This window comes from Marmota marmota, unplaced genomic scaffold (genome assembly GCF_001458135.2).
Source record: "Marmota marmota marmota unplaced genomic scaffold, marMar, whole genome shotgun sequence".
NCBI classification, from domain to species: Eukaryota; Metazoa; Chordata; class Mammalia; order Rodentia; family Sciuridae; genus Marmota; species Marmota marmota.
In genome coordinates this window covers 695738-720682 of record NW_026000005.1, presented here as the reverse complement: position 1 = coordinate 720682, position 24945 = coordinate 695738, and the positions used below count along the sequence as shown (strand labels likewise).

At 35.5% G+C, this 24945-nt stretch overlaps 1 protein-coding gene across 18 annotated transcripts in view; it reads right to left on the bottom strand.

Annotated features, from left to right (window-relative positions):
- The window catches only part of Osbpl6 (oxysterol binding protein like 6), a 193966-nt gene that overhangs the window by 78148 nt on the left and 90873 nt on the right, over window positions 1-24945 (bottom strand). The window lies entirely within an intron of this gene.

Sequence of the window (24945 nt, the reverse complement as noted above, 5' to 3'; positions counted from 1 at the left end):
GATCTTGAATGTGTTAATCCGGGTTTTAATGATTACCTGGTTTTAGAGAATAATTAAAAGAACAATTCCAATAATTAAGAGGGAATTTTTATAAACTGTGAAAACTGGGCATTCTAATGACTAAAACTTGTAATCTTTTTTTACCTCTTTAATTCACTGCCAACACAGGAAAAATAAAAGCTACTTATCCTCCAAATTGGAGACTCTCTCTTGAAACAAAACTAGCCTTTGGACCTGTAGAAATGTAAGGAGCTACAGAGCTCTTTTGGCTAGAGAAGAAACTTCATCTTGTGTGAGCAAAAAGCAGAAATAGGCCAACACTTGATAGATGATCATCTAATCTCTTTGTTTTATAAAGGCAGTCTAATGAATGTGAGTAAAGTTTCTGGAGCCTAGATCTGATGCCAAGAAACAGAAAGCAAGACACGACCAGATCCTTGTTTTGAAGTACTTGGCTTTATGGTCCAAGACATTTTATAAGTAGATGTTGACACTTGAGCCAAAACTACAGTGGTTTTGTGATGTGTTCAAGTGCCCCCAAGGGATGAGGCTGAAACAACCCAACTCATTAAACTGTTATCCACTTGCAAGTAAATTCAATCCAAGCTACATTTCCTCTGCTGAATTTTTTTTTTTAAACTGCATCCAATTGCACTTGCCTCATTAATACCAATGCTAACACCATGATTTTTGTTTTTAATTTAACATGACATTTTCAGGGTAACTTGTTTATGATGAAAGGGCAACATTTTGGTCTAATTACAATTATGAATATGTTGAATATTGTCAAAATGAAAAAAGAAAAAATGAGTAAATGAATTTAACTCATTCTAAGATTTGGTTTTAAGGTTACCATTGTTTCTATTAATTTTGGGTCTTTTTTTTTTTAAAAACAAAAAGTGTTCTAAGAACCTAAGATTGAAAAGAAGGAGAAGAAGAAGAAGCAGCTAATATAAATTTGAATGATCTTTAAAGGTCATTCTATCCAATTATCAATCAAGTGTTTGATCACTTACTCTATTTCAAAATGCATTATAAAGTAAGCCTAAATCTGTTAGAAGTTTTCATCCACTCATTCCTTATTCCTAGAGTGAAGGAATTCTATAACATTAAAAAAATACTTATTTCATCCCTGTTGAAGTACATTTTTACAACATGCCTAACCAATCTTCTAAACCCAAGACCATACACTTTAAAGTCAACACCGACATAATTACTATACTCAGAAAGTATTGTGGCTGAAAATAACAGCGACAAGAGTCAAACACCTAATTTTTCTGTATCATTCTTCCTTCACGTCAGTGGGAACACCACAAGTCTTCTATGTGCTGTAACATTTGCATTTACATTGAGTGACATAAAACTCAGATTTATGACCCAGGTACCTAATGAGAGCAAAAAATGGTAGGGCAAACTTCTGGAACTTGTTGTTCATAGGCCTCACAACTTACATGTGTCCAAAAAAAAAAACCATTTGAAACTGTGGACTCTGAAGCCTGGGCTAAGTTGTGATGTGATCATAAAAGAAGTCCCAAACCTCAGGGGCTTACAAAAAAGGCTTATTTTCTGCCAATTTACTTGTCCTTTAGGTCAGCTGCAGACCTATTCAGGGTCCTTTTTATCCCAGGCATATGGAGCAGACCCCTCAAGAGCAAAGGACAAGAGCCACGGCAGAACCATGGGACAGTTTTTTAAAGCTTTTACTTGTATGTAGAACATGTCACCTCCACCTGAGGTCAATAAGGCATGAAATTAGCCCTCTCAGTGGGAGAGGCCGTGGGTATTTGGGCATAATAGTATATAATATCTTATAAAAACCACAGGAAAAGATGAAAAATTCAGATGAAAATATTTGAATTGACTCTAGTTCCATCACCCACAGATAACCTTTATTATCATTTTGGTTCTGTTTAACAGAAGGAGGAGAATAACATAGATACATATCTGCAATATGGTTTTTCAATCAATAATATATCACTGTTGGCTTTTTCTTATAGCAAGGAAATATTAACATCTTTCTTAACCACTACAGATCAGGCCACTAAACAAAGATAGCACAAGATATTTAGCCATTCTTTGATTGGAACATTTTAAGTTGTATTCAGTATATTTTGAAACAATGAGATTTATCACAGAAGAGTTCTTAAAAGCTATATATTCACTTTGATCATTATAACAATGGCCCTTCTTTGCTTTATTTGGTATCATTTTCTCCCTTTTTTGTTTGCAAGTGACTGATGACATTTTATCCTTTCACGTTCAGACTTTGTATCAAATTGTATTATATATCTCTCCAGTCATGGTCAGGGTGAGTTTTAAAAATATTTCTAATTTGAGAGAAGTTTTTCTAATTTTCACTTTATAATTTGCTTTATTATTTCACTTTATAATATATAATCTACCTGGACAGCATACTGACTTTTCTTACGGTTTTACTGACTATAATATTTGCCAGTAATTTGAAATATATAATCTTCCTCTTAAAGTTCTATTTGTTTCTATAAATCATGATAGAGGTTCTAGCATGTCTGTAAGTGGTAGAGTCAAGAGTAAACTGAGATTTTTGTAGATCCCAATCTTCTCTCTAATTTGGTGACTTCATAGGGGTCTTTGAAAACCACATTTGGATTCTAGATGCTAGATGCAATGGAGAGGAGCTGCTACCACTTTCTCTCATGGCCACCTGGAATCTGAAAGTGTAAGAACAATACTATATGAAAAGCACCACCTGAAAGACTATAAAACATTTTTTTTTTAAAGGCAGGTTCCTTTGCTTCAAGGGAAGCTAAGGTTTGCCATAATCAAAACTTGGCTAGGTTTTTCTCAGCTTGAGATAGAGCCTTTGTAAAGCTAGGGTCTAGCTGTCTACAGTTGTAACATTAGAGGCTATGTTAGTATTTGAGTTTTTGATAGTTTGTCTTTTTCCAGTCTTTGAATGAATAACTATTTATAGAGAATTTGAAGGAACAACATGAGAAGATCTTAGATTCAAGCCACCTGAGGCAGGGCATTCCTATCAATTGATGGCAACAGTGTAAATATCATCCTTGTACTGCAGAGTAAAAAAAAAAAAATTATTTTCCATCAAGATCACAAGAGCAATGAATTTTATTAATTCTAAAAAGAAGGGTATGGGAATCTTTCATATCTATGATCATTAACTCAGAGGTGAGAAAAAATTAAAATTAAAAGGGTAAATTTTAAGAAGATAAGCCAGAGAGTTCTACTCTTGTCTCCCAAACTGGAGAGGAGGGAGGCAAGAGGCACTGGGAAAACATCTGCCCTGTGGCAAGAGCTTTCTCAGAGCAAGTACACAGCCCAGTTTTTCTCTTTACTGTTTTCTTCATCATGGCTTCTTAAGAACATCATGGACATGTCCCAATGTATCCCCAAAATACAAAGTCTTCCCTCCCAAAGCTGACCTCAGGTATGATCAGTCATTTCTAAAACTAAGGAGGGAAAAAGTACACAAAGACTCAAGTTCCCTGATTCTTGCTGACCAAGATTCTACTCCCTCCCCCCCTCTTCTTAGACCCTTACTAAGTGAGTAAGAGAAACTACTTCCTTCATCACCCAGTTCTTTCTCCAGGGTGAATTTAAAGAGGACAATTTGAATGCTAACCAAGTATAGTTGGGACAAATCATCTTTGGGCAAAGAACAGATTTCACATAAAGAAACGAACTACCTCTTCCCCATCACACATGTTAAATATCTATGAAAAGTTATTTCCCCAAAGGGGGACAGAAAATTCTTTTGTGCAAAAGACAGAAGGCTTACTTGGAGTGTTGATCCTAAGTGAAAGAGGGAGGTAGCTTTAGAGTGTTTTACATTCTCCCGCTGTCCCTTAAAATGGAATCTATGATTAGGAGATAAGACAGGTTCAGATGCAATGGGAACTGGCCTAGAAAAGAAACTAAGGAAACAAATAATGACATCAGAATTTAAGTTCACTAACTAAAAAGACACTAATGAAGCACAGGATGATTCTGCAGAAAAAAAATAGTTGGTGATAAAAAAGACAAAACTGAGGAAATCATCTTGCAAGTAGCACAAAAAGCAAGAAAATAAGGATGAACAAAAATTAGATAAGGATAACACTGAATAATAACTAAAAACAGAAAAATAAAGAATATCCCAACATATTCCTGAACACAAGAATTCAATCTGGAAATTAAAAGGATCATTTGTTCGCAGACAAAATTAGTAAAAAGCAACTCAAAATAAGCGCGACTCTAGCTGGGGGTGTAACCTAGCAAGGACAAGGCCCTGAGTTCCATCCCCATTTCTGCAAAACATAAAATAAAATAATAAAGTTTTAAAGAACACCCTCTCTGCTTCATATTTGCCATGACCTGAGCTTCTTTCTTCCCCTACCTGCTTCTGCCATGAAAGCATACTTCAGGTTCAGAGCTATGGAATTGGCCAATCTTAGACTGAACCTTGAAACGGACAGCCAAAACAAACTTTTTCTGCTGTACAGTGTTATTATTCCCCAGGCTTGATCACAGTGACAGAAAAACTGACTAAAACATTACTTGATACTGAGAAGTGTGGTTGTTGCTGTGACTAACCTGACTAAATGATTCAGAAGTCTTTGGAGTTGGTTTGTGGGGGAAGGAATTTTGAAAAGTTTAGAGATACAAGCTGGAAAAGTTTTATATTGTTGTTGGCAGAGCTTCGTGGGCAATTCTGGTCTCAATAGACCAGAATGCTAATAGGTTTGGGGTCAGTAAAGACTGGGCTCATGAGGTTTCAGAGGAGATGAAGAACTCTATTGGAAATCAGACTAGAGGCCATTCTGGCAAAGAAGTTATCTACATTTTGCCCATGTCCTGAGATTTTTTTGTGAGTCTGAATTTAAAGGTGATAGACTGATTAATCTGGTGGAGGAAATTTCAAGGTATCCCAGCATGCAAGGATTGGCATGGACATTGCTGGCAGTTTTTACCCAAATTTATTGTGATACTCAGGAGAAGAAAGACTTGTGAAACTTGCAGATTGGCTAGAAAAATAGGAGTAAAACTGGAGTTAAGGAAGGTGTGATTGTTAAAGAGATTATAGTCACAAAAGAGATGCTAAATACTTTTCTCAGACACAACAGGAAAGATGGTTTTAGGGCATCTCAGGAATTGGCAAGACTACACCCACCTCAGGCTCAATGGTATCAAAGAAAAAAATCTTTTGAGAAGAGACCCCTGGGGCATCCTGCCTACACAGGGTGGCCTAGGAAATTGTTTCACCATACTCAGCCACCCAGGCACTCAGAGGCTGCTGCAGCTGTGGTCCATGGAGGCTTGGCCTCAGAAGGTAACAGACTTTAGTATCAACCACATGGTCCTAGTACCGAAAGAATGCAGGATGCTTGGGGCTTAAGGAGGCTTCAGAGGGAGGACTCAGAGGCAAGGCAAAGTGCAGCAGGGTTGGTGTGCCTGTGGATTGCCCCTGGAGGGTGATGCATGAAGACAGGACAAGGCACTTGAGACCCCTGAAATTAAGCGATGCCAGTAACATGGGACACCTGCCAAGGAAAGCTGTAGGAATTGTGCAGAAACAAGCCAAGAGAGAGGCTCTGTGGGCTGCAACTAGAAAGGCTCTGGGGCAGAGCTACAGAAACCCACTGAAGAGAACATCATGATGTCATGTGCCCCAGATGCTGGACATGGAACTTCAAGACTTTTCTGCCCAGCTTAATTTCAGTCTTGCTTTGGTCCCATCCTTTCTTTCTATACTCTATATCTTCACTTTGGAATGGAAATACCCTATGCCATTATATATTGGACATATGTAACTTGCCTTTGATCTTTATACAGAGGAAAAGAGTTAAGAGTTTGCCTTAAGTATCTGAAGAGATTTTGGATTTGGACTTCTGGACCATGCTGAAACTGTTAAGGCTATGCAGACTCTCAGAAACAGACTAAATGTATTTTGCACTGTGAGATGGGCATGAGCTTTTGGGGGCTAGGAATGGAGTGGTATGCTTTAGGTTCGAGGTTCTTCCCAAAAGCTCATGTGTGAGACAATGTAAAAATTTTCAGGGGTGAAATCATTAGATTATGAAAGTTATAACCTAATCAGTTGATTAATCTACTGATGTGGATTAAGTGGGTGTTAACTATTGGCAAGTAGGGTGTGGTTGCAGGAAGTAGGTTACTGGGGCATTATTTGAGGGTTTATATATTGTCTCTGATAAGTGGAGCTCCCTCTCTGCTTCCTGTTTGCAGTGTCCTGAGCTACTTTTCTCCATCATGCCCTTCCATCAAGATGTTCTGTCTCACCCTGGGCCTAGAGCTATGGAATCAGTCAATCACGGACTGAACTTCTGAAACCATGAGCCAAAATAAAATTTTCTTCTTCCTCCTCCTTCTCCTTCTCAAGAAAGAAGGAGAGAAAGAAAGAAAAAAAACTTGCTGAATTTATAGGTATTATATGAAGAATTCAATAAATTAAAAATTGATAAAGTAAAAGGGATTAATTCTAGGAAGTTTTTGAAAACATATTTTTCCTATGTATGCACTGGGTTAAAGAAAACATAAAACTGATATTGTAGAATATCTGCAAATAGACAAAAGTAAAAAACAAAAGCACTCAGTTCTGTCCCTTTCCTTCTCTCTCCTCCATCTCTCTATGTGTGAGGAAACAAAATTCTCCAAAAAACTCTAAAGTTAAAGACTAAAGATAAAAACAACCAAATATAAAAAACAATATGAGACTATTATATACTTTTACATGTACAGTATAACTAAAGCTATAATGAAAGGAAAAATATGGCCTTAATTATTCGCATTAATAAACATGAAAAGATAAAAACAAATTAATATTTATAACTTATGAAATTAGAAAGGACATTATAAAGGAAGCAGAAATAAATTTTAAATAGTTGAGTTGAAAAATCCATGAAACATCTCTTTGAATTAACAAAACAATTGTACTGACTAGATCAATGAAGAAAAAAAGGAAACATAATTACACAAATAAGGTCATAAAAAGTACACTATCATGGAATAGAAGACACCAAACTATGAGATCAATGTTACAATCTATAAACTAATAACTAAAACTAAATAATAAGTCAAAGGCAAAATATTCTACAATTACACTGACTTAAAAAACATATCATCCATTTAATATCCATTCCACAATTTTTTAAAACTCCTAGAAAATACAAGCATATGTATCCTTATGTTTGTAGTGTTTCTGTATAAACACATACACACATAAATCCAGCCTCAACTCAAGTGTGAAACATTAGTAAAACCATTTCTTTTAAGATCCGCAGTAGAGTGATTCTAGTTATTACCCTGTTAACAGTGTCTAAAAGTGCCAGTTTGATGAGTAATAAAACGTCCATCTGAAACACCTGAGAGAATCAAATGAAAATCAGCACACAAAAATAGCTTATAGGAAAGCTACTTGCTACAAAGGTGATAGACAAAAATAGTTTACTAATATGTCTTAATGTCACACTGAATATTTAATAAAAGAAAATGCAGACCCCAAACACCCAATCCTGTCAAGTAAGGAATATTTGGGGGATAAAAGACTTAATTCATAAAGCCATAAAATTTCTAGAAGTAATATCACGAATTTTTATAGGCTCTGATAGGATCCATATGAAGAATCCCTCTTGAGCACACAACTATCACCACAACTGTTACCACTGTTGCTTTCCCTTCTGTTTTCAGTGCTGTCCAAGTATTTGTTTAATTATCTCAATATCACTATCAGGTGATAATTTCATAGTCCCCTTTTTAATGATGGGGAGTAGAAGCCCAGAAGGCAGTCTCCTAACTGATTAGTCATGGATCTAGGCAGGAAAACAAGCTGCCTGGCTGCAGTCTGTGAAGGAGACATTCTGTATGCAGGTACAGGTGGGTTCACTGCTGCCCAGCACAACACAGAAGCACAACCCAAATGTGTGCTCATAAGCAAATCAGTGAGTGAGTCATAGTACGCCTAGACCATGTTCTGTGAGCAAACTTCAACTCCATTGGGTGGGGAATGACACAGAAGTGGGGGAAAGAAGGGTTGAAGAAGGAATCCTACAAATATGAATTTTACATTTGAATTCAATTTTAAATTAAGTATTATGAAACTTTTGTTAACCACATGTTGATGCAATTTAATAGAACCATTACCAAAATCATAATGGAATTTTCAAGAACTTGGTGATATTGTTATAAAATTTATCTGGAAGAGTAAATGTGAGCCTAACAAGGAAAATGGTGAAAAGTGAGAGAAAGCTTATTCTGTTTCATCAAATATTCAAACCATTTACAACCTGCATTAGTTCACTGTACTACCTGAAAAAAAATGGAAATCCATGGAACAAAACAGAAATTCTAGAAACTAATCTATACAATTAAAAAGGGACTTAAAATAACAGTAAGAATATTTTTGGGCACACAAATAAAAATGAGCTATCAAGCTAGGAGAAAAAGTTACATCCCTTACCTCATAGTTCAGATCAAACTCTATCACCACAGACAAATTTTTTAGATAAGGGTCATGAAAGCATTGGAAATTTTTAGGTAAATATTTAATCATCCTGGAACATGAAGTAATTCACTAATCATGGCATTAAACTCAGTATTTGTGAAGAAAAAATCTGGAAAAAAATATTAATCTATAAATAAGGCTTAGTATTTTCAATATATAATAAATTCTTATGAATTAGTGAGTTAAAAATGGTAACAGAGAAGCGGATAGAGAACATGTCTTGGCAATTCACAGGAGACATAAATGGCCAATGCATTACTGATAGTAATTTAAGCAAGATTTACCTTTCAAGGAGAGTTTAATTTGGGCAATTCTACTTATCAGAAGTTTATCATCCATTCACCTGCAAATGCCATAATTTCATTCTTCTTTATGGCTGAATAATATTCCATCGTGTATATATACCACATTTTCTTTATTCATTCATCTCTTGAAGGGCATCTAGGTTGGTTCCATAGTTTGGCTATTGTGAATTGAGCTGCTATATACATTGATGTGATTGTGTCATTGTAGTGTGCTGATTTTAAGTCCTTTGAGTATAAACTGATAGCTGGGTCAAATGGTGGCTCCATTTCAAGTTTTCTGAGGAATATCCATACTTCCAAAGACATTTTTTAACCTCAGGTGTAGTGAAAGTCTTGTATAAAAAAGTTTTTCTCTTCCCTTTGTTCACATTGCCTTTCTTTTTTTGTGGGGAGGTAGCAGGGATTGAACTCAGGGGCACTCAACCACTTAGCAACATGCCCAGCCCTATTTTGTATTTTATTTAGAGATAGGATCTCACTGAGCTGCTTAGTGCCTTGTTTTTGCTGAGGCTGGCTTTGAACTTGTGATCCTCCTGCCTCAGCTTCCTGAGCTTTTGGGATTTGCCTCCAGTTTTTGAACCCATTTAAATGTCTTCAATGATTTAAGAATTCACTTTTCTATTTATTTATTTTTAACTCTTCATATTGAGGTCTCTGAAAATTAGCTTAAATTGGACATTTTCAAATAACACACAAGTTTCTCTGAAATTATAATGTTATAATGTCTTTATTTGAAAACTGTGATTTTGACTGATCTACTACTCTGTAATTGAACACATGCCCCTAAATTTAATAATTATATATTCTTTTCAATTTAGTTTTAATTTTGTACTTGGTTTGAAATTTATATTCTAGGAATATGGCCCAGTTCTCTCCCCTTGTTTTAGGGTTTTTTGTTGTTATTTTGTTTTGTTTTTGTTTTGTTGTTGATTCTTGTACATTATACACTAAATTGTTCTCTGAACTTGGGCTTTAAGAAATTCTTCTCATAAAGAGAACAAGAAATGCCTCCTCATCCTGAACAACTGAACTACCTCTTACTCTATTTCCCCAGGCAATCCTTCTCTGGACATCTGCTAGTATTATAATTAACAAAATACAAATGGCCTTTCAGAAATATATCAATGAATAAAAAATAACATCCAAAATTTTTCTTGAGGTCAGAGTTTTAAAATGAGAACACCACCTCCTTATAGTAGTTCTATTTCACAAAGAAAAAGCAACAATATAAACAACAGGCTCTTATCACTCAGCAAGCAGTTTCTATCTATTCATAGGATAATCCATTTATCCACTAGGTAGAGATGAGGAAAGTAGAGCTTAGCACATGTATTATGTAGAATCCTCTGTTTGGTTTCCTAATCTTCTTGATATCAGAACCATGCAGCAAATTCTTTCATCACTCTTTATCCTTGATTTACCAATAAATGAAATAATAAACTAAGAAATAAATCAAATGTTCTATTGTATGGTACCTTCCTGATGGCATAGAATAAAAATTTACAGAAGTCCTCATGTGGGGTTCATGATAACATATTTCTCAAACCCCAGAAATAATATGAAAAGTGGTGGATACATATTTTATTTTTCCTAGGGAGATATTTAATAGCTCTCATCAGATTATCAAACAGCTAAAAAAAGACAGTCATGGGACTTTCTATTTCTAAAAGGATTGTTATCAGTACAGTTAAAAAAAAATCCCTGGGCCCAAAAGCTGTATAATGTATTTAATATAATGAGATCACAGGACACCAGATCTTTTTTTCTTTTTTTTCCTGGACACCTGATCTTGATGGAGCATGTGCCATGGGCAAACTTGACATGGCTATTCTGATACTATCACCAGAAAAGGCTCAACCAGTACTAATTTCCCAAGATCTGTCAGCCACTTTTTCATTCATCAATTGATTTCTGACCTTTGCTGAGATATTTCAAAAGGAAACTGGGTAATGTCATAAATCATATTTTTAACAAGAAAAATAACATTGGGAAATACGGTTTCCAAGGACTGGTAACATACACTGATCATCAGCAGAGGAAAAATACTTTCTGAAAACAACAGGAAATAAAAGATTTCACCTCTATTTTGCAACTTAACAATTCATAAATTCATGTCAAGTGCACTCAAATTCTTTCTAATGCATCAATGTCTTTTAATAGCACATGTCCTGTTCTTTGGAGGAATTCCTGTCAAAATAACCATTTCTGCATGGAGCTGAGCTATGCTGATGACCTGGATAAAGTAAAAATGTTCCTGAACTAACCCTTGTACAGGAACAAAAAATGGTATAGCTATTATGGAGGAAAAATAATATGGCAGTTTCTCAAAATATTAAAAATAGAATTATCATGTGATCAAGCAATTTCACTCCTACATATATATGCAAAAGACTAGAGGCAGACTCTACAACAGATATAGCAGCATTGTATACATTAACCAAACTGTGTAACAATTCAAGAGTCCATCACCAGATGAATGAATAAAGAAAATATGGTACATTCATGTAATGAAACATATTCAGCTTTAAAAAGAGGAAATTGTGACTCATGTGATAATATGGATTCACTTTGAAGATATCCAAGTGAAATAAAAACAGACACAAGGATAAATACCATATGATTCTATTAAATGAGGTACCCAAAGTAATCAAATCTACAGAGAAAGAAGAATGGTAGGTACCGGAGTCTGTGAGGAGAGTGAAATAGAGTTAGTACTTCATGGATAGAGAGTTCTTTTTTAGAAGATGAAGAAATTCTAGAAATGCATGGTGGTGATGAACTATGTGATTGCACTTAATGCCACAGAATTATAAACTTAAAAATATTTATAGTGGTAATTTTAAAATATATATTAATATATTACTCATATAATTATATTATTATTAATCATCTTAATATAAATATGTAAATGTTGTATGTATTATATAATATAAAATATAAAATATTATGTATTTATATTGTTATATATCATATATAATATAATATTTACATAAAATATGAACATTTACATAAAACAATATAAATATATAATATATTTATATAAAACAATATAAATATTTACATATAATATAAATAAGTAATATATTTATATTATATCATATCATATATTTACATATTTATATTAATTTATTATATTATAAATTAATATTGATATAGCATATTGATTATATAATTATATATTTTATATTAATAATTTATAATGGTTATATATTATACATTATATATATACCATAATAAAAAGTGTTCCTGGATTATCAGCTATAATGTCTTTTATAATGTGTAGGCATCAATTTTCTACTTTTTCATGATCATGTTTTGTCTTCTTTATGAACTCTTCACTTAACCTATTAGAACTGTCACCTCAACCTGCATTAGCTCCATACTTACATAGCCTTATATACTTAAATGGGCACTATACTTAAATAGGCACTGTGTAGTGCACTGTGTTCATCTGACTTGACTCTGCAAGATCCTTGAGGGTGTGGACTACATGACTTTCCATTGTAGTCAGATGTCCCGTGTCACAGGAACCACTCAGAATGTTTGTTGAATTTACAGTTCCAGCAAAGACTTCAATCCTCCACAACATCCATTTATAGCTGAATGAGGTCATAGAATGTCTATTGGATATTCAGTTCTCTAATTTTACTATATTTTCCCAAAGATAACCAAAATAATACAAATTGTTCTCACATTGGAGTTTCCTATTTTTTCAGCAGTCAGCTGGAGAGAAAGACTGTACAAAGTTCAACATTCCCCAGAGAAAACCTCTTGGATGTCCCAAAAAAGACCTGCCAGGCAGCTAATGGTACTCTGGGGGCCTGAGGAATTATTAGGCTCTGTTCTCCCTGGTGCCAAGGTGTGCATTATGAGTAGGAAAGAGAGGTAACATCATTAATGCCTCAAAGCACAGCTGATACAGTAGCCTGGCCACACAGAATTATGGCACCTGCTACCTACCTGATTTACTAACCATCATCTAATCTAATTACAGATATTTCATGGTCAGAATTTTGAAAAATTATCGTCCCTCTACAACAGCAAGGTTATACAGACTGTTACGTACATATCAGGGTATGCACAATACTGCTTATGTTGGGCAACAAGCATGAGTATTGGTTTCAATCACTGTTCATTCATTGTTGTAGGGGAAAAAGAACAGCCATGGATCTACTGCCAGGCCCTAGGTCTTTATCCTCGAGAACTCATTTAATTGAGTTGGCATACATCTAAGTTTAGGAGCCCACTGTGGAAATCTTTCCCCATATCCGGTTTTAGAGCTGTTCCCTTGGAAGCTTAAAATTGCCCTTGGAAGTATGCACCCAATGCCAATTCTTCAAATTGGGGCTTTTTAAAAATAACTTTATTTTATTTATTTATTTTTGTGTGGTGACTCATATATGCTAGGCAAGTGCTCTACCATTGAGCTACAACCCCAGTCCCAGCTATTTTTTTTTCCTTCGTTTTGAGAGTCAATTATCCAACACCATGGCATATATTTTGTGGTGATTTGTTTGTTTTTATCTTTACACTGAAAAAAAAAAAAAAACTCTTACGGATTGTCTGGGTTTGAAACCAATCCTAACTGTTCCATTTCCTAGCTATGAAACCACACGCCATTTACTTAATCCCTCTGTGCTTCAGTTTCTTCATCTATCAAACAGGGATAATAAGTCTACTTTGGGGAGTTTTGAGAAGTAAATGAAATAATGTGTGCAAAGTGTTTACTACCATTATGCATCCTCTTCTAAGCCTGTTCTCCATGTAGCTCTGTGAGGGGACACAGCCTCAAAGACACCCTACATATCCTTGAGCATTGGCTTCCTGGATAAGCACATTCAAGGCACAAAAGTCCTGAGAGTTCTAAGTTTGATACATGTTACTATTTCATTCAAAACCCCTATGGTAAAAGGTATGCTAATTTTTCAAAAGCATACTGATTATTGAGAGGGGAGATGTGTAATTTTTTAAAAATCAACAAAAGCCAGAAACATACAGGTTTATATTGTTAAAAAATGGATTTTTGTGGTATATCCTTATTTAAAAGACCTACATATCAATATAAAATAAGAGAATGATCAAATGTCACACTAATTAAAATTATTTTATTGTAAAAAAACACTTGAGATATTGATAGAAAGTAAAAGAATGGGGGTCCTAAAAGTTTGACCAACTATATTTAAGGCCCCGATAGAGCATCAGTCTTATGTTAAGGTACACTTAATAAAAAAAGTGAACTTCAAACAGCCTCAGCCTTCATTTTTTTAGCGGAGCACGTGATCTTGTATATCGGGAAAGATACAAAATGGAAAAGACATCTCTGTGCTCAACTTAGCTTGTGGCATTTTGTGGGAATGAAGAAGCAGTTCAAAATACTGGGTAAAGCTTATGGGCTAAATATCAAACCTGTTTTACTCTAAACTCCACAGAAGTACACTGAAAACAATAGTAACGGACTTTGTTTTTGTTTTTTAAAAGAAAGTACTTACAAGGGCAGAAAGAGTAGGAGATAATAGTAACTGAATTGGGGGACTAGAAAGCAGATACTAAAGTGGTAGGAGGACATCTGGGCCATGAGGGATGTCTTCTCACAATAATGAGAGGTGGAAGTTGAGGGAATTCAAAGAGGACTTAAAATGTCTCCTGAGATTGAACTGGAATGAAAAAGAGGTGCTTTTCACCAAACTCCAAGCTTGGGTAATGCCAGTGCCTATATGCCTGCTATGGAGACTCTTAGAGGTGATCTAGGGACAAACATATCACTTGTAAACTTACTGGAAATGCAAGTTCTTAAGCTCATCCACAGTTGTGAATCAAAAACTCTGAGCAAGTGTGTTTTAACAACACAGTCAGCAGCTATACAGCACTGCCAACCTGGCCTCCTCTTGACTATAACATTAGATGGAGGTCACTCCAAGTCACAGACCTGAAGCTTCCACAATAAAGGAATTGCTAAAATTTTTTCCTCAGTAATTAGCTAAGTATTGGAAGAAGAATTTTAACTAATAATTAAAGCATTTAGCATTTAACATTTATATATTCCTATTTTATGCTACAAAAGTACGTCTTAAAACTATAGAAAGCTTATGGAAAACACTTTTTTTTTTACTACAAACATAGTGCCTCCACTTATGAATAAAGAAGAAAATCAAACAAAAATTTCTACTGTGAATCAATAGGAATTCGATGGTCCACTAATCCCTGCAACTGCAAAATCTCTTACTTCTCAGATTCAGAAAGCAAGATATAACCTAGTCACTGTGTTTGATGAGATGGGGGAGGGAGGGAGGCGAAGGGATCAGGGCCTTGAAATTTTTTATGCAAAGGACCAGACAAAAAATATTTTAGGCCTTGTGAACCATACAACCCTCTGTTGCAGTTACTCAACACAGTTGTTGTTGTGGGGGAAAAAAAAACCAAACCAGTCCTAGGTAACACACAAACAAATAACCATGGCCATGTTGCAATAAAACTTTAGTCACAACGTAGGCAGCAGCCAGGTCTGGCCTGTGGGCTATAGTTTGCTGAGCCTTGGACTAGACTATAAAACATGAGGATACATTCTTGGATGCTGGGCAGGGCTTTCAAAGACTACAGATTACCAAACAGCTTCCCAGGGCAGGTAGGCCTATTAATCTACACCACAATTGACAAGTCATTTTATACAGTAGATTCTGAATTTAACTGTTCTTTCCTACTTTGGATTTCTCTCCCTCCCTTAATAAGTGAAAGAACAAAATTTATTCTTGAAAACATACATATCAAAAATACTAAGACAAAATTAAGAAACTTGTCTTGATCATAACAAGTGTTTATTTATGATGCAAATTTTATTAAAATCCCCATGAGAAAAAGATTTGCTAAATTCCACCTGACAGGTTAAATCCCAAGTAGTCCAGGAGTTTTAGGAAAATTCATGAAAAAAAGAAAAAAAAACTTGAAAATTACTGAGAGAGTAGATTTTCAGTATTCTGACCAAAAAAAAAAAAAACCCAAAACATTATATATTAAGCTATTCCATAATGTGTATAATGTGTATAAATTTCAAAGCAATCAAAATATATAATTGTATCAATGAAAAAAAAATTCTGAAAATATTTTCTTTTTTGAAGTTATGGCCAACACCAGAATAACAGAATTTGAAAATCTATTTTCTTCTCATATTTATTTCTCAAAATCCCACCCTAAATTCCAGAGTATATCTGTTGTAAACATTAAATGTGACCATTTGTTCTTGGCATTATAATTATTTCATGAATATTTTAAAAACATTTGAGAGTATTTTAATTTTTCCTTTCAGAAAATTTCTTTTTCCAATCAATATTGGACTAGTTTTGAGAAATCTGACAATCATATATCATTTCATAATGATGAAGATTGTGCCACTTGCTTTCCTTCTGCATTTGAAACCAAATCTGGAGAAAACTTCTGTTTAAAATTTTTAAGTCGTAAAAACATATTTATCTCCCTTCTCCAATAGGTTCAAAGTTGGCAGAACCCAAAATTATATGGCAACCATATTCATGGAATAAAGTAGCATATTTATTCTGAGTATGGGAAACCAAGTGAGAAGAAAATAGTTGAAATATAAACTGAATCAAAATACCCAGGACATGCAGTCAGTACGTACACATAGTGATTGCTGACAATCTTTGTTTTTCTGAAGACTCCTCTACTCAAAAGGATAAAGAAGGAGAAAGAGGAAGAGGAGGAGGAAGAGGAGGAGGAGGAGGAGGAGAAAATCTAAGAACTTTTGACTAGTCCTAGATCCATAAGATATTTTCTTAAAAGTTTTATAATTTTACATTTAAATCTGTAACCTGTTTTTAGTTTATTTTTTAGAAAGTTTAGGTTGAAGCTCATTGTTTTGCTTATGGCTGATCAATTTCTCCAGCACCATGTTGAAAACACTATCCCCTTCTGTCATGGAATTGCTTTTGTGCCTTTGTCAAAAAATAGCTGGGTATTTTCCAAAAAGGGAAAAAGACAAACTAACTCTATTTGTAAGTTTCATTAGATGGTTGAAATTTAAGTAGTTAAAGGGAAGCATTTCAAAAAGGTAGAATTTGTCTAGTCCAAAATCAAGCCAAGGGACAAAAGGGTAGAATGGGTGTGTTCACATAATAGGTTCTCAGAATCCACCACCCTCCAGCAACCTTTTCTGGGGATCAGTGACTCCTTCATCTTCGCAAATCTAAATAATACTATTCTTGATATAGTATGCCTTTTGGCTTTTTTTCACCAGAATTTTCCTTTCAAATGTTTCATTTTGGAATAACTTTAAATATGCAAGAAAATGTCAAAGATACTACAGAGAATTCCCACATACCCACCGCCCAGGATGTTCTCCAGCTTTCGCCAGGTTTTCAGAAGCTGACAAAACAAGAGATTTGAATCTCAAAGTTTACTTATAGTGCCAGTTGAAAAAAGAAAGTCATTTGGAAATAAAATAAAATTCAAGGGCAAAATCTGTGGTTATTGTCTAAGTGTACTCTATAGTACTTTCAAATTTAGTATTCTAAACATGAAGATTTAGACAGCAAATCACCCTTTAGTTCCAAACTCAAGTGTCACTTCAGAATAGACACAATGTCCCATCACTTTCTAATATAGTATTCTTTTCATTTCCCTTGCAACACTTGTCACCCCTATAGTTACATGATTTGCAAAACGGCTTACTGTTTACCCTTGAGACCTCACTGTCACGTTTCTTGCTCTTGGTGTTGTAACCCCAAAGCCTGGAAGTGTGCCTAGTGAAACTGAGTATATGCTTGATAGCCTCTGTTGTAAAAATGAAGGAATGACATAAAAAAGTGAACACTTTAGGTATAACAGGATGATTTAAGACATATAATAAAGGACACATACACTTAGATGAATTCTAATTTTGAAATTTCAAACCTTTGTCTACCACCAGTCACACACAGGTAAATTTTAGGGGAATTGTATGTTAGTCCACCATCTTTATAGTCACTTCTTATAGGAACCATATTTAGAACTGCTACGTGGAAAGCTAAACCTTTCAAAGAAGTTCTGTGCTGCTGTTTCACTGCAACAGAACTTCCTATCATGATTCATTTGATGTACAAACTCAGTGAAGTAAAAATTTTGTTCATCCTCAAAATTAAATTAATTAAAATATGAATTGTTCTTCTGTACTTAAAAACATATTTGGAAAAGGAAAAAAAAAACTTCACAAATACTAAACTCTAACCTAATGGTGGCTTGAGACCAAGACACTATGAGAAGACAGGTTAAAAGTTTAAAAGTCTTCAGGAGAAGTGAGTTACGGTGATGCGCATCTGAAATCCTAGTGACTTGGAAGCTTGAGGCAGGAGAATTCCAAGTTCTAGAACAGTCTCAGATACTTAGAAAAGACTCTGTCTCAAAACATAAAAAGGGCTGGGGATGTAGCTCAGTGGTAAAGCACCTCTGGATTCAATCCCCAGTACCAAAAAAAAAAAAAGAAAAGAAAGAAAAGAAGAAAGGATACGGGAAAATGGTGCAGCACTCCTTCCTCCTTCCTCAGCCTATGTCTGATTCAGGTTCAAGGAATTATCTGGTTGTAGGAAAAAGGAAGGAAGAATGGATAGATGGATTAATGGATGCAAGGATGATGGATGGATAAATGTATGGCAGGAAGGAAGGGAGGGAGGGAAGGAGAGACTGCTTGTATATTTCTGTGAACACTTATATTCTCCCACAAAGAAGGAAATGGATGGCATTAGAGCAGATTATGCTAAGTGAAGTTAGCCAATCCCTAAAAAAAACAAATGCCAAATGTCTTCTCTGATATAAGTGGGGGTGACTCAAAATGGGATAGGGAGGAAGAGCATGAGAAGAAGATTATCACTAAATAGGGAAGAGAGGTGGGAGGGAAAAGGAGGGAGAAGGGGAATTGCACGGAAGATGGAAGGAGACCCTCATCGTTATACAGAATACATGTATGATGTTGTGAGGAGAAAAAAAAAAGAAGTGTGTCACATTAGATTGCGTAGAGAGATATGATGGGAGGGGAGGGGAGAGGAAGGGGGGATAGGAAGGGCAGCAGAATAACACAGACATTATTATTGCTGTATGTATATAGGTGACTGTATGGCCAATGTGATTCTGCAACCTGTATAATCAGAAAAATGAGAAATTATACCCCATTTGATTCAAATGTAAAAAAAAAAAAAAAGAATATAAATTGTGACCAGAAATCAAGACACTTGATTACTTGATCAACCAAAAGGACAGAAAATCATTCCAGAATAAGCACTGTAAAATATCTATTTATCAAATGAAAAGAACTAAGAGAATTATCCTAGGATATTTCAGGCTCTCTGCTTCTTTTATATCATGAATCTTTCTGTTCTTTCTGGATCTACAGTGTGATGAGGGATGGACACTAATAAATGCATTCAATGAGGCACAAACAGATCCACCATTCAGAGTACAATAATCCCACTGTCACTCATGGAAAAGCTTCTGCTTATGATGTAATGATTGCAAATAACTCAAATTACCTGATGAACTGAAGAGTTAAGATTTATTAGATTGGATCTCACGGCCAAGAAATATATCAACATTAACATTAAAAATGGAGATGACTGAAAAATTCATCTTCTGATTTCATGTACAAGTTTTAAAAGACCAAAAAAAAAAAAGAGATAATAATAAAAGATAAAAACTCTTGTAGTTAACTCTCTTTCTCCACATAAAAATATAAAATAATTAGTAGTTGGAAGGCTAAGATTATTCTGCAACTCTTTCATGTACTTAAAGGATAAAGTAAATGATTTCATTTTACAATGTTATTGTGAAGCAAGATTTTCAGTGTGAGAGAATAGAGACACAATATAAAATCAATTTTAAAACTCCATTAAGTTAATGAAAAAATTCATATGAAGTCATATGAATATTTCTTTTTAAATATACATATTTCTTATTCCATTCCCTGAAAAGACATGGAAACACTGACAACCCATGGGAATAAGCACCCCTAATGCCCAGCAGTAGTTTCTAAATTTCATTTCCTACTAAAAGGACTCCTTGGAAATGTGAGTATGAAATACTAAGAGCAGCTTGAGACAACCTATTGTTTCAAAAAGCAGAGTCAAAGAAACTAACAGAACAACAGTACTTCTGGAATTGCCCTTTTCTATATGTATACACAGAAGTCAACTGAAGGGATTCCCAAAGAACAAAGACTTTATCTGCATATCAACAAACAGAAGAAATTGGTGTACCAATTCTGAAATTGTCAATTGTAAGGGAAATCTTACTCTGACTTTCCGGTGTGAACTATATTTCAGGGTCACTAAATACTAACTGGTAAAGAAGCTCTTTATAAAAAAAAAAAAATCCCAGCTAATAATCATAGAAGAAATGCTAAAATGAGGGGAAAATCACCATTTTTCTAATGCCTAATGAAATAATGTATTCAGGTAACATTTATTAATTATCAATGTACAAAATCATTAGGTGAAAAAAAACTGATTGGTTAACTTCACACTAGGGAGATCAGGATATTACTCCCTGAAGCTGCTGTTTAACCACAGCATCATGAACAGCAGGGCAGGCAGACCATATGTACCTCCTGAGGTGACTCTGCGTGCAGTACACAGCACAAAGGAAGTAGAACTCTTGTCCAAAAAGTTATAGTTGAATCTAATCAAGCCTCAAGATCTAACTTCCAAGTCCTAGTAAATTTGGATGATTGTTGGATAACAACAATCAGCCAATCCAGCACAGGAAACAGTCTACCAGGGAACATTCCATCACCTAAGTAGTTTAGTTTCTTCAGCAAATGAGTGGCTTCAAAAGAGGGGGGGATATTTTAAATAAGAGACTTACATGATTCAATAAACAAAGCTAATGCATGTACTTTTTTACATCTTAATCAAATAAACCAACCACAGAAAGGCAATCTTGAGAAAATCCAGGATCATGGAATGAGTAGTAGATGATATTAGAAGGAACTGTCATTCCTATTTTTAGGTATAACATGACACAGTTTTGTAGAATGTGTATATTAAAGAGATGTATACTAAAGAATGTAGGAGTAAGCACGTCGTGATGCCTCCTTTTAGTAACCAGAATTAAAGGGGAAGGGGATAGATTAATCTTTTATGTGGGGGAGGCACTGGGTATTGAACCTGGGGGTGCTTTACCACTGAGCTACATCCCCATCCCTTCTAATTCTTTTTATTTTGAAACAGGGTCTCACTAAGTAATTTAGGGTCTTGCTAGATTGCTGAGGCTGGCCTGGAACTTGTGATCCTCCTGCCTCAGACTTCAGAGTCATTGGGATTTCAGGCATGTGCTACTGTACCCAGCTGGGGAACATAGCAATCTTGTGTGTATATAAGGGGGTCTCTTAATTTTTGCATAAGATCAAAATTTTCCAAGTAAAACGTACTTTTTGAAATAGAAACAAAGAAAGAAATCCAAAACCTCCTCTAAGAAACAAATCAAAATTTCCTTCTTCTTACTATTTACAATATGAACTCTTTGACATTAACAGTGTACTCCTTTTTTTTCAAAATATTTATTTTTTTAGTTATAGGTGAACACAATATCTTTATTTTTTTTATTTTTATGTAGTGCTGAGGATCAAACCCAGTGCCTCACGAATGCAAGGCGAATACTCTCCCTCTGAGCCAGAATCCCAGCTCCTTTTTTGTTTTCTACTTAATCACTTCTACAGTTCCACTTTTACTGGATGTGTATTTAATGTTCAGTTTACTTTACAAAGCTGGTCTAAATCTCTCAGATGTCTGGGCAACTAATTTTTCTAAAATTTTACCTACGGGATAGAGGATGAAGATAGAGCTGGCCTACAGCCTTCACGGTGCACAAACACTCTTGCCTGTCCTTTGTTCTGACTCTTTTCAGCTGGGCTACAGGGAGATACTAAGATCTCCTCAATCCTCTTCCTTGTACCCAAGAGCTTGCTACATGGCCTGCTACCTTCCCCTTTTGTGCCCTTATCTCTTCAGAATGAGGCATCTGTTGAGCAGAAGAGGCCCCATTCTACCAGAGGGAAAACCAAAGATAGGAAGACAGAGGACAGTAAAATGCTGTTAGCACCTCCATTTCTACTACCTAAGTTCTCACTGAAACTGACCTTGAAGATCAGGTTCTGCCCTACTCCCCCTATTGAAGATTGAACACCCAAGAAATGCCTGAGGCAAGAGCAAAAAGTTTTAAAGGACAGAATTTGTGTGTGTGGGGGGGACTCCTCCAGGGAGGAGGGGGCCCAGAGCTGGTGCCCCAAGGAGTCGGGGTGTCCTGCCCTTTTTATAGATTTTAGGTTTCCTTTCTTATCATGTCACCTCCTCCTCTTATCTTGCCTATCTGACCAAAAGGACAGGAAGAGAGTCATCCAGAAGATACCTCTCCCTATTTTCCATATCTGCCTAGAAAGGCAGAAAGGGGGTACTCATTAACTGCTCTTTTTTGGGAGGAAAAAAATCCCTGGAGGCAGGTAGGTGATCTTGGCAACAGGTGAGGAGGAGAGGGAAGTGTTCTGGAGATATTAGTATTCCATTTCCTTTTGAACTAGCTCCCATCTTCCTGCCCTAATCATTCATTATCCACACTGACTCCTTTTGCCCTAGTCTCATCATGAGTTTCTTACCTGGGTTTGGTATTCTTTCCCCTTCTCCAATTTTTTGCCTAGCCCTGTCATATTTGCTTACTGTTTGTTGATTTACTGAGTGTACCTTTTTTTAAAACCTACATTTAACCCATTTTATGCGTAATAATGGCTCCTAAGCCCTGCCTACATTTTTTCCCATTTTTTTTAGTCCTGGTTATCATTTGCTTAGGAAATTAAATGAAATATAATGTGGAATTGATAACAAGAACTCTAGAATTGGAAATAAAAGGACTTTCTGAAATCACATATTTTTCTTTTTTGGTGGTACGGGGTATTGAACCCAGGTGTGCTCTACCACTGGGTTACATCCCCAGCCCTTTTTATGTTTTATTTTGAGACAGGGTCTTGCTAAGTTTCTGAGGCTGGCCTGAACTCTCGACACTCCTGCCTCAGTCTCCCCAGTCACTGGATTACAGGCATGTTCCACTATTAGCATCTAGGAATACTGGGTTCATTGTCTCCATTAAGTAAACAATTGAAGAGCAGGACAAGATAACAAGCAAAAAGCAGGTTTATTGCAAAAGTGACAGAGATAATAGAGATAGACTTCTCTGAAGAGAAGGGGCCCTAGAGCTGAGAACCTGGTGGGGGAATTTTGGTCTGTCCTTTTTAAGGTCTCTGGAATTTCCTCCTTTTCTTATCTTCTCTCCTGTCCACACACTCCTCACTATTATTGATTGGTGCTCCCTCTGCCCATGCATCAGTTTTAGTTTTCTATTGGGTCAGTCATTTAGGAGCATGAGTATGAAAGTATCTGTCTGATTGAGTCCCCTGCTTATGTCCATGAGCACTTTCATCAACCAGGAAGTTGACCTCATCAAAAGACCCTTTCCATGGTCCTGGCCCTGCCCTCGACCTACTCACTCACCATCATACCCTGGCTGCCTAAGCCCTTCTACATCACCCTCACTAATGTGCCCAGCTTTTCTGAAAGCATCTGAGTATACATGCATATAAACCCTAATTCCTGTGACAAAAGAACAATAACAACAAATAAACTTCATTAAAAATGTGAGATGTCAATCACCTGAATTTGCTTTCTAAAAAGAAAAAAAAAAAGGACTAATTTCTTTCTTAACTAGCCAAGTCACTATTAAGCAAATTGTGGAAGCAAATTTCCAAGAACTTTATTTCCATGAGCCTAGACTTTATAGTCAAAAGGACTCATGCACACTTCATCTTTACATGTGGTCAAGTGTTAAGAGACACTACTGATCTAAGATATTTTAGGAGATAAAGCAAAATAATGCTGGCGGCAGTGCACTAAGCTGCTCCAAAGAAAATTCCAACCCAGACAATCTTCTTTGTTTGCTTCACCTGAGACCTAAAATCTGTTTAAGAAACAGGAAACTACTAATGGGAATCTTCTGTAAACCTTATATTTTATTAAAATAATTTTGTTAAAAAATGAACTACTATTTCAGGAGTGTTATCAGTTTCCTTTGAGTTTTGGCTAATCCAGACAGAAAAGTGCTATGCCCACAAAGACCTTATGATCTGAAATGCTTCCATTGTTAAAGTACTTTCTAACCATATAAAAGTTTTGGTTCAATATTAAATTAACAGAAATATGACTGAATGAATTTACCTTCACAACAAGATATAGTAATAAAAGATAGGGAAAGAAGTCTTGTGATTAACTACAACCTACTGTGCATGAAGGCCCAATTCTGGTGGCAATATTTCTCAATGACAAAAGTCCTGCCCATGTTAAATGCAGAGCAGATTTCTCACTGAATCATTCTGGTGTCCAAAAGTGAGGGGCTGGAAAATGAATTCCAAGTCCTACAGGTGTCATTTAAAAAGAAGTTAATTTAATGAATCAGTTTCCCCTCCCTGGGACCAAAATAGTCAGAGTAGGCAACAAAACCCTTGGTCATGAAATTTCAGACTCAGAGAATGACAACCTCAACATCTGAAAAAAAACCATTTTGGACTACATCATTATGCCCATCAGAACTCCTAACTAAGACCAATGTACCATCTTATTTTGGGAAAAGTCTTCCTTTTTTTCTAAGCAAGCCTAGCAAGTTTCAGCTTACCCTGAAAGCTACTGATTCCAAAGCTCACACATTTCATATAAAATGATAAATGTTAAAATAATGGCAGAGAATAAAGATACCAGAGTACTATATTAAGAGTATTATTACTTTAGTACATGGAAATGACCTCATGTAATGTGAGAAAAAGAATTGGCAGGGTTCTTAAAAGTCAAAAGCCTATATGTATGTGTCAGGTAGGTACCATAAATCTTTAAGAGTTGCTTATTACAGATTTAGTAGTTAAATATTTAGGGAATGCTAAAGACTAGCAAACTGCAAACCAACTTCCTAATTCTACAATCTTCCATTCTGGGGATCACTGACCTGGACAAAGGTAGAAAGTTTTGGGTAAGTGGGAAGCCTGATTCTACATTATGAGGACCAAAACTCACTGGGTCTAAATGTTAAATGGCATATATAGTCATTTTAGAGTTTAGGTCTCCAGACTCATTACTC